The 12,085-nt window shown below is 37.7% G+C and overlaps 1 long non-coding RNA gene across 1 annotated transcript; it reads right to left on the bottom strand.

Annotated features, from left to right (window-relative positions):
• Window positions 1-7,277: 7,277 nt before the first annotated feature.
• Window positions 7,278-10,508, bottom strand: LOC134203494 (uncharacterized). The gene is made up of 3 exons (XR_009977619.1): window positions 10,169-10,508; window positions 10,020-10,076; window positions 7,278-7,417 (listed from the first exon to the last, which is right to left on the bottom strand). It is a non-coding gene; the product is annotated as an uncharacterized LOC134203494 (long non-coding RNA).
• Window positions 10,509-12,085: the final 1,577 nt, after the last annotated feature.

Here is a 12,085-nt window from a genome sequence, read left to right as displayed (position 1 = left end):
AAAATCACTGAGGTTTTCAATCAAATCGATTGAATAGCTAACATCTTCTCATAGTCAACTTTGTTGTACCGTTGATTGCAGAATTCAGGCTGCGAAATGAAGAATTTCTTCCTTCCTTTTTTTTCTTCGGCGAGGGTAAACGGAAATCTGCAAACAGACACCTGAGGAGGTTAACTCAGGAGGGGAAAGATCACCTGACCCACTGAAACCAAAACCCTTCGCCAGTCCGTATCCCCTGGCCCGCAAGGTCATTTGATTTGAGAAAAAGGTTCACTCGACCCCGGAATTATTCGAAACCAGGTGGCCAATGCTGATTCTCTTCCCAGGTTAAAAACTAGAAACCTAACCGGTCTGTTTGGTAAGAATCGTCAAAATCGGTTAAGAATCAACGGAGTTATGATTTTTGAAGTCAATTTTAAGCTCTAAAAAGTATCAAGGAGGATAAGGGTTAATTTCAAGAAACATTACTTAATATTGGGTTCCACACTGAACCCCTGATTTGAGTGAAAAGTACCTAATATTAGGTACTTTTTCTAACCGTGTAGTTTTACCATTGAATATAATGGAATTTCGACAATACAATCACATGAGAAATAATTTTCCACTATAAAATGAATGGTAAATGGACTTTTACAATAAAAAGGGGTTGTTATGTATAAAAAAATCGAAAATTTTCCATATAAAATTCTGAGCAAAACAATTGATTTTACGGTTCTTCAATGGGATGATTTCGAGCAACAAAAGAATAGAAAACATTGTGTTTTAAATGTTTTCAATTACTGTTTCATTTTCTACAATAGAAATACAAAAGGAGTTAGAATACATTATATTCCAACATTACAATAAAATACAATACAATTAATTGTTTTCAAATTATTTTTAATTTTATTTTAATTCAGTTCAAACTTAATTTACACTCATTTTACCTCGCTTTGCTGTTACTTGCCACGGTGTAAACGCTGAAAGTCGGCAATGACGAAGCCCGCTATACTCGCCAAACACGCCGAACTGCTGCTACTAGAGAAGGAATTTGATGTATCTCCATGACTTATTTTCCCTTGCATGGGTGGATCGAAGATATTATTGAACACACAAGTACATATAGCTATAAACCTGTGAAAAACGTAAATTATAAAAGAATGTTAGTTTTATTAGAAAAAGTACGTCGAGAAGAAAAGAAAAAAATACTCCACAGCCAGTGGAGATATATCAGCTTCCACACTGATATTCTTCCTCCCCTTCATACGGGAGCTTGGCAGAAGGAAGGTCGTGATATTGCCATCACAAATTGCCTCCGCTCGCTTTCAAATCGACTTCTATAAAAACATTCTTCATGCCCGCCGTATCCTAACGGAACTATCAAATCTATACTTTCGCCTCTAATGCTATCATGAACATGTACGTCCAAGTTTGGAAGATGATATTAGCATTTTCATCATTGTAAATCGTTTAACTTCACGTAGAAGTAACAATACAAAATCATTAAATTAATTTATTTTTGTTCGGGATGAACCACTGCGTCCATTATGTACATCAAAGGTGATCAAAATACTGCGCCAAGTAATGATGCTCTAACGCGCCTAATAGTTTAGATACTTACCACGGTACAGAAGCCAGTGATCTACGTTGCCCAGCACCAGAAACTGTAATGAAAAAGACACTTTCTGCGCCATACAGTTTCATTATTTTCATCTCTTCACTATAATTAGAGTCCTATAAGAAGAGTAACGCCATGTGGCACGTTTGACAGGTCTCCTGCTCGTTTGGAACGCGCATTCGTATGGAACTGACAGACGATTCTGTTCCAATTCTGACACTTGACGACACTGTTATTATAGTCACTGTAACTATAATAAGCCATTTCATAAAAAGCTCAAATGACAGGAGACCTAACACTAATATTTACATTTTACAAGAACATTTGCGAAAAAATGAAATGATAGATGATGATAACGAATTGATGATGGTTGTATGCAATTTACTCAAAAACAAAGACCGAGCTGTTCACTCAAACTTTCGACTAGCTGATCGAATCTGTCTCAAAATGGCTTATTATAAACAAAACTGTACACGCTAAAATTAATCCAGCCATTCTCCGAGTAAAAAATGAGCAAAAGTTTTTTGTTTTCAAATTTATTTTTTGAATTCAAATTTTATTGTTCATATTTCTAGACCTGCAATATGAATATTCTCGTATTTATCAGTGAGTATGTGATTTTACAAAGATTCAAACGTCGATTTGTCCGATCTGATAATTCCCACGCAAACCATCACGACAGATAGGGGAGACTTGCTACCTGTTGGGTGTTGATTTGCGTGAGTGTGCCATCGAATTGGACAAATCGATGTTTGAATCATTGTTTACAAAATCACATACGTCCTTTTGAATAAGTACCCGAGATATATTACTTGAGAATCGGAATTACTCGGTATCGGAATATTTTTATTCATTTAATAAGCAAAGCTATTGTAATTTTATTGTTTTCAATTAGGTTGTTGATCAGAGAAAAATATGAGGTTTTTTATAGTTTAACATAAAGAGCATGCTTTTTTTGCTTGTAAACCTTTTATTTTCATTTTTGTATAGCAAACAATAAGCCATTTTAATCGATAGAATGACACTTACATTCATAGATTGACAGTTGGCCCATGCAGCATAAGAACAATTTTTAGTCCCATATAAATTTAAAATCCAAAATAAAATTGTTCCGGGGCTCCAAAAAATCTGAAAAATTGAGATAGCTCTGTTTTTATGCAGATTCAGAATATGTAAAAACATATATACCTTAAACAACCCAATTGTTATTTCATCAATATAATAAATCCATGAAATATTCCAAAATTATATTAATTCAATTACATTAGACGAATCTCCAGATCATCCAAACGAATACTTTTATAATTTGTTTAGTTTTTGGATGATACATAAATATGCGAACAATAAAAATATAATAAATGTATGCTAACATTTAAATATATTGTTATTTTAAGGTGAAGCGTTGTGACACTTAAATTGCTATGTGATTGTGTCATAAAATCATCAACCATGGATTTGTAGTTGTGGAAACTCAACCAATTCAGTAAGATACACGTGGATTCATTTTTGTTAACATCCGACAACAGTAAACATTGCACGCATTCGGAAGAATTCAGCCCAATTTAGAAGCAGTATTAATAAATAGTCTAAGTATGGGATTAACTGATGGAATTTGTCCGAAAAGAATCCGTTTTTCTTTGGTTTAGGTGAATATTTATGAATTATGTTTTCAGATGCTGGCTGTTTATGTTTACATCCTCAACGTTGTTGCCAGCTGCTCAAACGCACCAATAACAAGATCATTTTTGCCCTGATTTTCAATTTTTACAATGCACCCCAAAACAGAATCAATAAGATATTATTATTGCATCAGTACATAATGCGTAAGGAATAGATTGATTTATTTTATCGCTATTTTACATGTTTCCGCTGCGATTTCACAATAGTTCATATCGACATCACTGGCTGCTGCTGATCAATGATTGCTTGCATGACGCTACCGACGACGTGCAGAGTGTTGAAACGGCGACGTCGTTGGCATAGTGCGTTACTGGGGATTTTTCGCCTTGTTCACTTGCTTATATATCTTCCCTAATTAGCGTTAGGTGATAATATCATCATACCGCCGCATAGATTGAATTTAGAACTAAGTCCAGATTTACTTTTTAGTGAGAAGATGATCAGGTATGTAGGCAATGTGAATTAAATTTATCTGTGTATATCGGGGTGGGGTGGTTGATTGTTTGACTGTGTTGGTAAGCCGCAAGGCAGCCATTCTGAATGACATGTCATGAAGCCTTTATACAATAAAGATGAACATTTTACAATAAGACTGTAGCCTTAGGCCGGTCGCAATGCTGTTGGGTTTTGTATGGCGTGTTTGAAATCAAACTGAAACTACCAGTTCGCAACGCAGAGTTGTAATTTTATTTTCGAGACTTTTGAAACTGGTTTACAACTGCTCGACTGGTTTGTTGTAAATAGAGCTGATTTGAAACTGGAATGAAACTGAGTTTCAAATTCATTTAATAGTGTTTGTGTGTGTCAGATGATAGACAAACTCTTTGTTGTTGGTATGCGAGGTAAAAACTACCGCAAAAAATGTTAGTTTGTTTTGTTTTGGCTTTTTGGAAAATTAAAACCAAGTTATATTTTGTTTACAACTGTGCGTTGTGGGCACCAAGTTGTAGTTGTATTTTGACAGCTATAAATTTTATAACTTCAAGCAGTACCAAACTGAAACTGCAACTTTAGCATTGGGACCGGCCTTAGGCCGGTCGCATTGCTGTTGGGTTTTGTATGGCGTGTTTGGAAATCAAACTGAAACTACCAGTTCGCAACGCAGAGTTGTAATTTTATTTTTCGAGCACTTTTTGAAACTGGTTTACAACTGCTCGACTGGTTTGTTGTAAATATGAGCTGATTTGAAACTGGAATGAAACTGAGTTTCAAATTCATTTAATTGTGTTTGTGTGTGTCAGATGATAGACAAACTCTTGTTGTTGGTATGCGAGGTAAAAACTACCGGAAAAATGTTAGTTTGTATTGTTTTGCTTTTGGAAAAAATAAAACCAAGTTTTATTTTGTTCACAATCGTGCGTTGGGCAAGTTGTAGTTTTATTTTGACAGCTATAAATTTTATAACATCAAGCAGTACCAAACTGAAACTGCAACTTTAGCATTAGGACCGGCCTTAGAGTACAGTAGTTTGTATTGTTTACCACACAATCTATTGTATTTCAATGGGTTGTCATTCAAGTTACTGTAAATTTTATCCGGATTATTTTACACAAGGAAGATCCATTAATTACGTAACGCAAAATGGCCATTTCAACCTCCCCTTCCCTTTGTCACACTTTTGTAGGGTAAAATGCCCAATAGTGGACCCCCTAGTAGCGGAATTTGGCTCTTCCTGTCATAAGGAGTAGAAACTTTCAACATATTAATTCTGCTTGATATCTAATAACAAGTTCCGCATCTCCTCTTCACGATACATACATAAAACACTCAAATACCTGACGTTATTCGTTGAAATTAACATTTTGAAGTCTGACTGAATTGCCCTATAGTAGACCCCCTGGGGTCCATAAAGGAAATTGGTTACCTATATAGTCGACACTTCATTTGATTTTCATGTTCGTTTCGGGACGTTCCGCTTCCGTATTATGGACCCCTAAAATATTCCATAGTGGATACTCTGTTTATTTTTTATAGAATTGTAAATATCATCTAATTTTACTTTCCATAGCATTTCCAATGCATGCAATCAAATCATAGGACTATAAGGTAGGTTCTGATGGAATTTCATAGCAAAATGTTAACAGTGTGTTGTAATAATGCAAAAAGGCTGAGGGTCCACTATTGGTTTAGCCTATTGGGCACTTTACCCTATGAAGCATCTAAACATTTTGTGGTCTTTGGCACCATCTTTCACACTTCCAACCCTCCTAAAATGTCTTTATGGATGTGTTCCTGAAGGGCATTGATCGAAGAACGGTGGAACCGCGTTACAAATGTTTCAATTTATTTATTTATCACTAAACGTCAGTCCTGTTCGGGTCATCTGCGACGATCGCGACGAATACAACGTGGTTACGGACTACGGTGTTTAGTGGAAAATCTATTAGCTAATTTAAACTCTAGGTTTGTTTCAAAGAACAAAAAAACATGATGCGGGCTTTAGTGGAGCAAAAAGTACATTAAATTTATCTATGAGACTTCAAATGCTGTCCAGACACGATATCAAATAATAAAATAGGAGCACATGCTGCCGCCGAAGTTACGCAAATCTACCAAAGAATCAAGAAATACGCCCGATAGCCAACGGAGAACCGGAAAGCGAAGCCTGAACTGATTGACGTGGAAAAGAAGCTAAGATCCTCGAACTAGAGATGGAAGTAATGCGACAGGAGGACGGAAAGTCCCTACACCGGCAAAGATAAAAGAGAAAATTGGGAGCAGCAATACGCAACTGAACGAAGGCTACTGATCAAATATTATGGCCAACGCAAAGTTCCCGCATAAATCAGGCCTATATGCTAAGAGCTCATGTTTAGCGTATCTGGGTTACCGTACAAGCGAAAAAATCTGGGTAACCGGTACCCAGCTCTTTTCGCTGCAGAAAATAATGTTTATGTAAAAAATGTTAAACAAAACAGTTTTCCCAACCCATTTCATTTGCCGGCAGTGCCGACAATGCTCCGCAATGATAAATTTAACTATTCTTACCTGTTTCTTGTTGCATTCAGTGCAAAACCCGAACATCTTATTCGAGCATAAGACTTCGACGTCAGTCGACGCCATGTTGCTGTATCCGAAAATATTTAAGTCCCCAGTTACCCAGATTTCGGGTTCGTCTGACTCAGATCCATTTTGTTGACATACCCAGATTTTGACAACTGCTAACGTCAAAAAAATCCGGGTACAAACGACCCGGCCACTGGGTTGTTTCAAGTTAGCGTGTAGCCAACACCAACACCAACGCCGAGCAACGTACGTCAAATCTAAAAAAGCTTTACATCATAAAACATCCAAATTCAGCTTTCTTCAATATGCAACTTTAATCGGGAATATTCATTAAATATGACTAATGAGTTTAATTGATTCAAAACTCATCTACATGATCAATTTTGATTTTACTTACATGGAGAACAACAATTTGTCTTTTATTTCACCGTGAAGAGCTTGAGCAGAATTTAAAAATAAATCCTGCTCTTTTATTGTTATGAATATTTTTAATTATCAAGCTACAATCATTGGCGTTGTTGACGATTGTTGACATCTCATGCAACTGACAGCGGTCTATCTGCACACTGTGCCCGGGACATGGTGGCTATTTTTAGGCTAAGGGAGTTAGATAGGGATGTCTATAGCCTGGCATAAATCCAAACCTGCAAACCATGGGAGCTGCGGATAAAGCCGAAACGATTGTCAAAAAATCTCCAAAGTAAACTGTTAAAAAGTATCCATCGCATCGAGAGAGGTTTCGAACAATTTGAGCGGAGTCGAGAGAGAACACGTATAAATCAACTCATACTAATTATCTGGGTGGTGCGGATAGAATCGATTTGGTTGTCAAACTGAAGCCAAAATTTTCTATTGTGCCGGAGCCAAACATTGAAGATTGTGGTTATGTTCGTTTCTGATCTAATATTGAGAAGTATTGTTATTATTTTGGGAAAAAATAAAAATAAACTTTATTCAAGAATATTCTTCTCTTCTCCAGCAGACTATTCCGGTTTTCAAGTACATCGAGAATAACTTTTCACTATTCCTTGAATATTTGTCGTTTGTGACCTCTTCAATGGCCTCCTCCTGGGCGCTCCTGGGCTTGTGAGATTCTGGTGTAGCATTTTGTTGAAGAGCGACTTTCACTCCACCCTGCATGTCTCTAGCCATTAGGGCTCATTCACAAATTACATAACGCATTAAGGGGTGGGTGGGTACACAATATGGCGTTACAAAATGTTACGGTTTGTCTAGGGGATGGGTGGGGTTGTTTAGTGCTGTTACGGGTAACATTTATGATAATAAAATAATATTGACAACGAAATTACTAACTAAATTCAAATTTGACAGTATTATTATGTACTATGAAGGAAGTTAAGGTCTGGGGGAAGGGTTTTCCGTTAAAAAAGCACGTGGTAGCACTCTCTGAGAGAGAAAATTGCCCAATTCAGCGCGCCAGAATGATGCTGTCAGTGTCGCCAAAATTATTTCATCATTATGCAGTTTACAATTGCTTGAGAATTGGCCGTAAACGGAGAACAAAAGGAATTGGCAACAATGGGGAAGAAATTTATCACTCATGCAGTGGTTCGGCGAGAGAACAGCAACAGCGCCGACCAATCACGCAATGAGGAAATCAAAATAAACAAACACCAGCTGGTTTTGTAAAATGAAAACATGAGCCGTTTCTAGAAAAACATTAGAAAATATCGTGAGAGGATTTCTATACAAGGTTTCCACACAAGCTTTGAAAAGGATTTAGGTGATAACAGTGGTGCTGGTGTAAGTAAGACAAATAAGACAAATAAAACAAATAAGCAAAATAAGATAAATAAGACAAATAAAACAAGTAAGACAAATAAGATAGATAAGACTAAGAAGCAAAATAAAGTAAGAATCTCCAGGAATTCCTTCGGAAGTTTATCCAGGAATTCCTACGGAAGTTCCTCCGGGAATTCCTTCGGAAGTTCCTCCGGGAATTCCTTCGGAAGTTCCTCCAGGAATTACTCGGGAAGTTCCTCCGGGAATTCCTCCGGAAGTTCCTCCGGGAATTCCTCCGGAAATTCCTCTGGAAGTTCCTCCTGAAATTCCTCTGGAAGTTCCCTCGGGAATTCCTCTGGAAGTTTTCAAAGAAACTTTTGAAAGAATTCCCAGGGACACTTCCGCAGGAATTCCCAGGGGTACTTCCGGAGGAATTCCCAGCGGAACTTCCGTAGGAATTCCCGTGAAACTGCCGGGACTCTTCCGGAGGAATTCCTGAGGGAACTTCTGGAGGAATTCCTGAAGGAACTTCCGGAGGAATTCCCGGGGGAACTTCCGGAGGAATTCCCGGGGTAACTTCCGGAGGAATTCCCGGGGTAACTTCCGGAGGAATTCCCGGGGTAACTTCCGGAGGAATTCCCGGGGTAACTTCCGGAGGAATTCCCGGGGGAACTTCCGGAGGAATTCCCGGGGGAACTTCCGGAGGAATTCCCGGGGGAACTTCCGGAGGAATTTCCTGGAGGAACTTCCGGAGGAATTTCCTGGAGGAACTTCCGGAGGAATTCCTGGAGGAACTTCTGGAGGAATTCCTGGAGGAACTTCCGGGGGAATTCCTGGAGGAACTTCCGGGGGAATTCCTGGAGGAACTTCCGGAGGAATTCCTGGAGGAACTTCCGGAGGAATTTCTGGAGGAACTTCCGGAGGAATTCCTGGAGGAACTTCCGGAGGAATTCCTGGAGGAACTTCCGGAGGAATTCCTGGAGGAACTTCAGGAGGATTTCCTGGAGGAATTCCCGGAGGAGCTTCCGGAGGAATTCCCGGAGGAACTTTCAGAGGAACTTTCGTAGGAATTCCCGGAGGAACTTCTGGAGGAACTTCTGGAGGAATACCTGGAGGGACGTCCGTAGGAATTTGTCCTATTTGTCTTATTTATTTGATTTGTCTTATTTGTTTTATTTTGCTTATTTGTTTTATTTGTTTCATTTGTCTTATTTATTTTCAACTATTTATCTGATCTTATTCATATACTTGATTTCAATATAATATATAATATTTGGTATCCTCGTGTTCGCAAATAGGAATACGCTTTTTTATTGTGTCACGCTAGATACAACGTTGACGGACTTTCTACCGCTCTCATCGCTCCTTTCCTGCCGTGCGCCACAAGAAAATATGCTGTTGGCTGCTCTCCCGAAATGGTAACTTTTGTATGGAATTTAAAAAACTTGGTTGAAGTAAAAAGAGCTTCCTGCAAAATTTATTGCGGTGACATATACTTTTTATTACATCAAAATGATCGTTGGAAAAATCCAAAACTTTTGTCAGTTGGGTTTTGCGAAATTCGATTCCTTTGTGCTTCAAATCATCGGAGAGAGGTACTGAGAAGCGAAAATTTCAGTTCTACAATAGTTCAGTATTTAGAGCTTAATTCAAATTTGGGAAATAGTAGGTCCATGAAATTTTGTAGGAACATTCCATGATAAATTTCAAAGAGATTGTCAGTTGGGATAAGCGAAATTCGTTCCCAATTCCGAGCTATAGACATTTTAGTACGAAAATAGCGCTCTACCGCGAGAGAACTTTCCTCAGACCTTAAGGTAGAGTTCACTAAAAATACCAATTTATCATTTTTGTGAAATTTTAATTAGATGTTATGCGTTACAGATGAGGGTGGGTGGGTATGAAGGAAATGTTACAAACAAGTCACGAAAGGGTGGGTGGGGGTTCAAATCTGTGCTTTTTTGCGTTATGTAATTTGTGAATGAACCCTTACTTTTTTATATCCGAAAACCAAGAGTTGATTGTTTTGTGTTACTGTAGACATCCGAACCTGCGAAAACGAAACTGTTTATTTTCACAGCTAGCTGTTGCGTTTTTGAGATGCACACAACTGAAAATTTGAAGTGAAATACAAGGTTTTACCTGTGGCTTGTAGATAAATCAGCAACATAACAGATTATCTCCGAATCCCATGCAGCTCCCAGCTCCGAGTTCCTGTCCATTTTATGCCGCACTGCCGATGATTCCAGGTCCAAAAGATATTAACTTCCAAAGCAATTTTTGTACTTGCAGATTCAAAACAGTTCGCCGTCGCTCTTCGAACGTACTTCATCAACAAAAACAATCGTGTTGGAAATATGCGTGAAAGAAAAGCTTGTATCGGACACAACTGTCACATTTCTTTGATTGTATGGACTGTGAGAAAAAGATCACTGTGAGAAAAAAAATCTCGCAGAACTCTTATAAAGTGCAAAAAGCGCAATATAATGTGAGAATATTTGTTACAAAGAATACAAAACTCAAATAAAGTCAAGGGAAGAAGCTTAAGCTACAAGAAGTCTAGAAATACAGTTTTTCGGTAGCATTAGTACAACATTTTTATTTCATATTTCAACTTCCAAGGGTGGAGAAAGAAACTAGTTTCAACATTTCTGACCAAATCTGATAAATTTAATTCGGCATTGGTCAGTAACTTTGAATTGTTCTCCAACGGTGTTTTAGCGATAACTCAGAAGCGCAATAATGGCCGAATGACGTCATTCCTCATCAAAAGCATTTCAACGCATCAAGCGTATCAACAACGCGAAGAGGTCTCCTATTTACGGCTGCGGGCAGTAACTAACTTATTTTGCATTCATTAAAAAAACAATTTTGCAATATATTTCAAAGCATATCCAGCTTTTTATTATAGCCACGGATGATTACCATAGTTGATTTTGACACATGCCGTGTACAGATTTTATGGTATTTGCAATCCTAGTAACCTTAGGAAACTATCCGAAAACGTCAACATTTTTGCATTGTTTTGATAGTTGATTACGTATTTTTCATTTCTTTAAGAAATTTTGCTTTGTTTTTAATACTTCTTATATTTTAGATGAACATGCATTCAAAACAGGACAAACTCAGTTGGAAAAAGCATCGCTTACACAGCTACGACTAGACTGTTAAAATGTTATCTACATACAGAGCATGAAATTGGAGTAGGAATATTTTGAAGATGAATTGGCCGAGCGGGAGCGAATATAATAAAATATGGAGCAGCAGCAACTCAAAATAAGATTACCCCAACACAAAATCGTACGATTTTTTGGACTTTGCTTTTTGTATGCAAAGACAGACTCCCTATTAAAAAAGTTCCCTAATTAAAAGCATCCTCATTTTTTCTTATTCATGTGTTAACTTTTAGTTATGTTACACTTACTGTTTGCTTATATATGTAGTTATATATGCCTTATTTACAATCAATGGATACCAGAATCATTGAATTGGCATTGATTTAACCGTTACCGTAGATTAGACTTTGCCAACATAAATTTTAACTTTGAATATTGACGATAATCGAAAGCTATCCTCATATTTATCCGGGTAGTGTCAGTAGCCCTTATTACAAATTTTCCTGGGATGAGGCCAATCGTTTCAAATCTCTTACGGTTACATAGCTACGGTGACAACCCAAATCCTGACAAAAGAAAGAAACAAGATACTAACGATTTCCAGGCTCTTATAAATAAGTTGAAAAGTATCGCGGACCGTACTGGAGTAATTAACCTGGAAAAAATGTAGGTATATTAATCAAGTATATCTGAAAGAGAATTATTCTGTTTAAGGTCACTCCTGACGGAATCCAAGATTAAAAGTGCTCGCGTTTTCGGGGGCACACCACTCGATACAGAAGCATCGCACAACTGTCATTTTTATTATTTCACGCATGCTGCGACGCAGCAAAGCTAAATTAACAAAAATGACAGTTGTGCGCCGCTTCTGAAGCGAGTGGTGTGCCCCCGAAAACGCGATCACTTTTAATCTTGGATTCCGTCAGGAGTGATCTTAAGCCCG

Source organism: Armigeres subalbatus, unplaced genomic scaffold (genome assembly GCF_024139115.2).
Source record: "Armigeres subalbatus isolate Guangzhou_Male unplaced genomic scaffold, GZ_Asu_2 Contig189, whole genome shotgun sequence".
NCBI lineage: Eukaryota > Metazoa > Arthropoda > Insecta > Diptera > Culicidae > Armigeres > Armigeres subalbatus.
The sequence above is the reverse complement of the archived record's forward strand: the minus strand, read 5'-3'. Positions and strand labels throughout refer to the sequence as shown.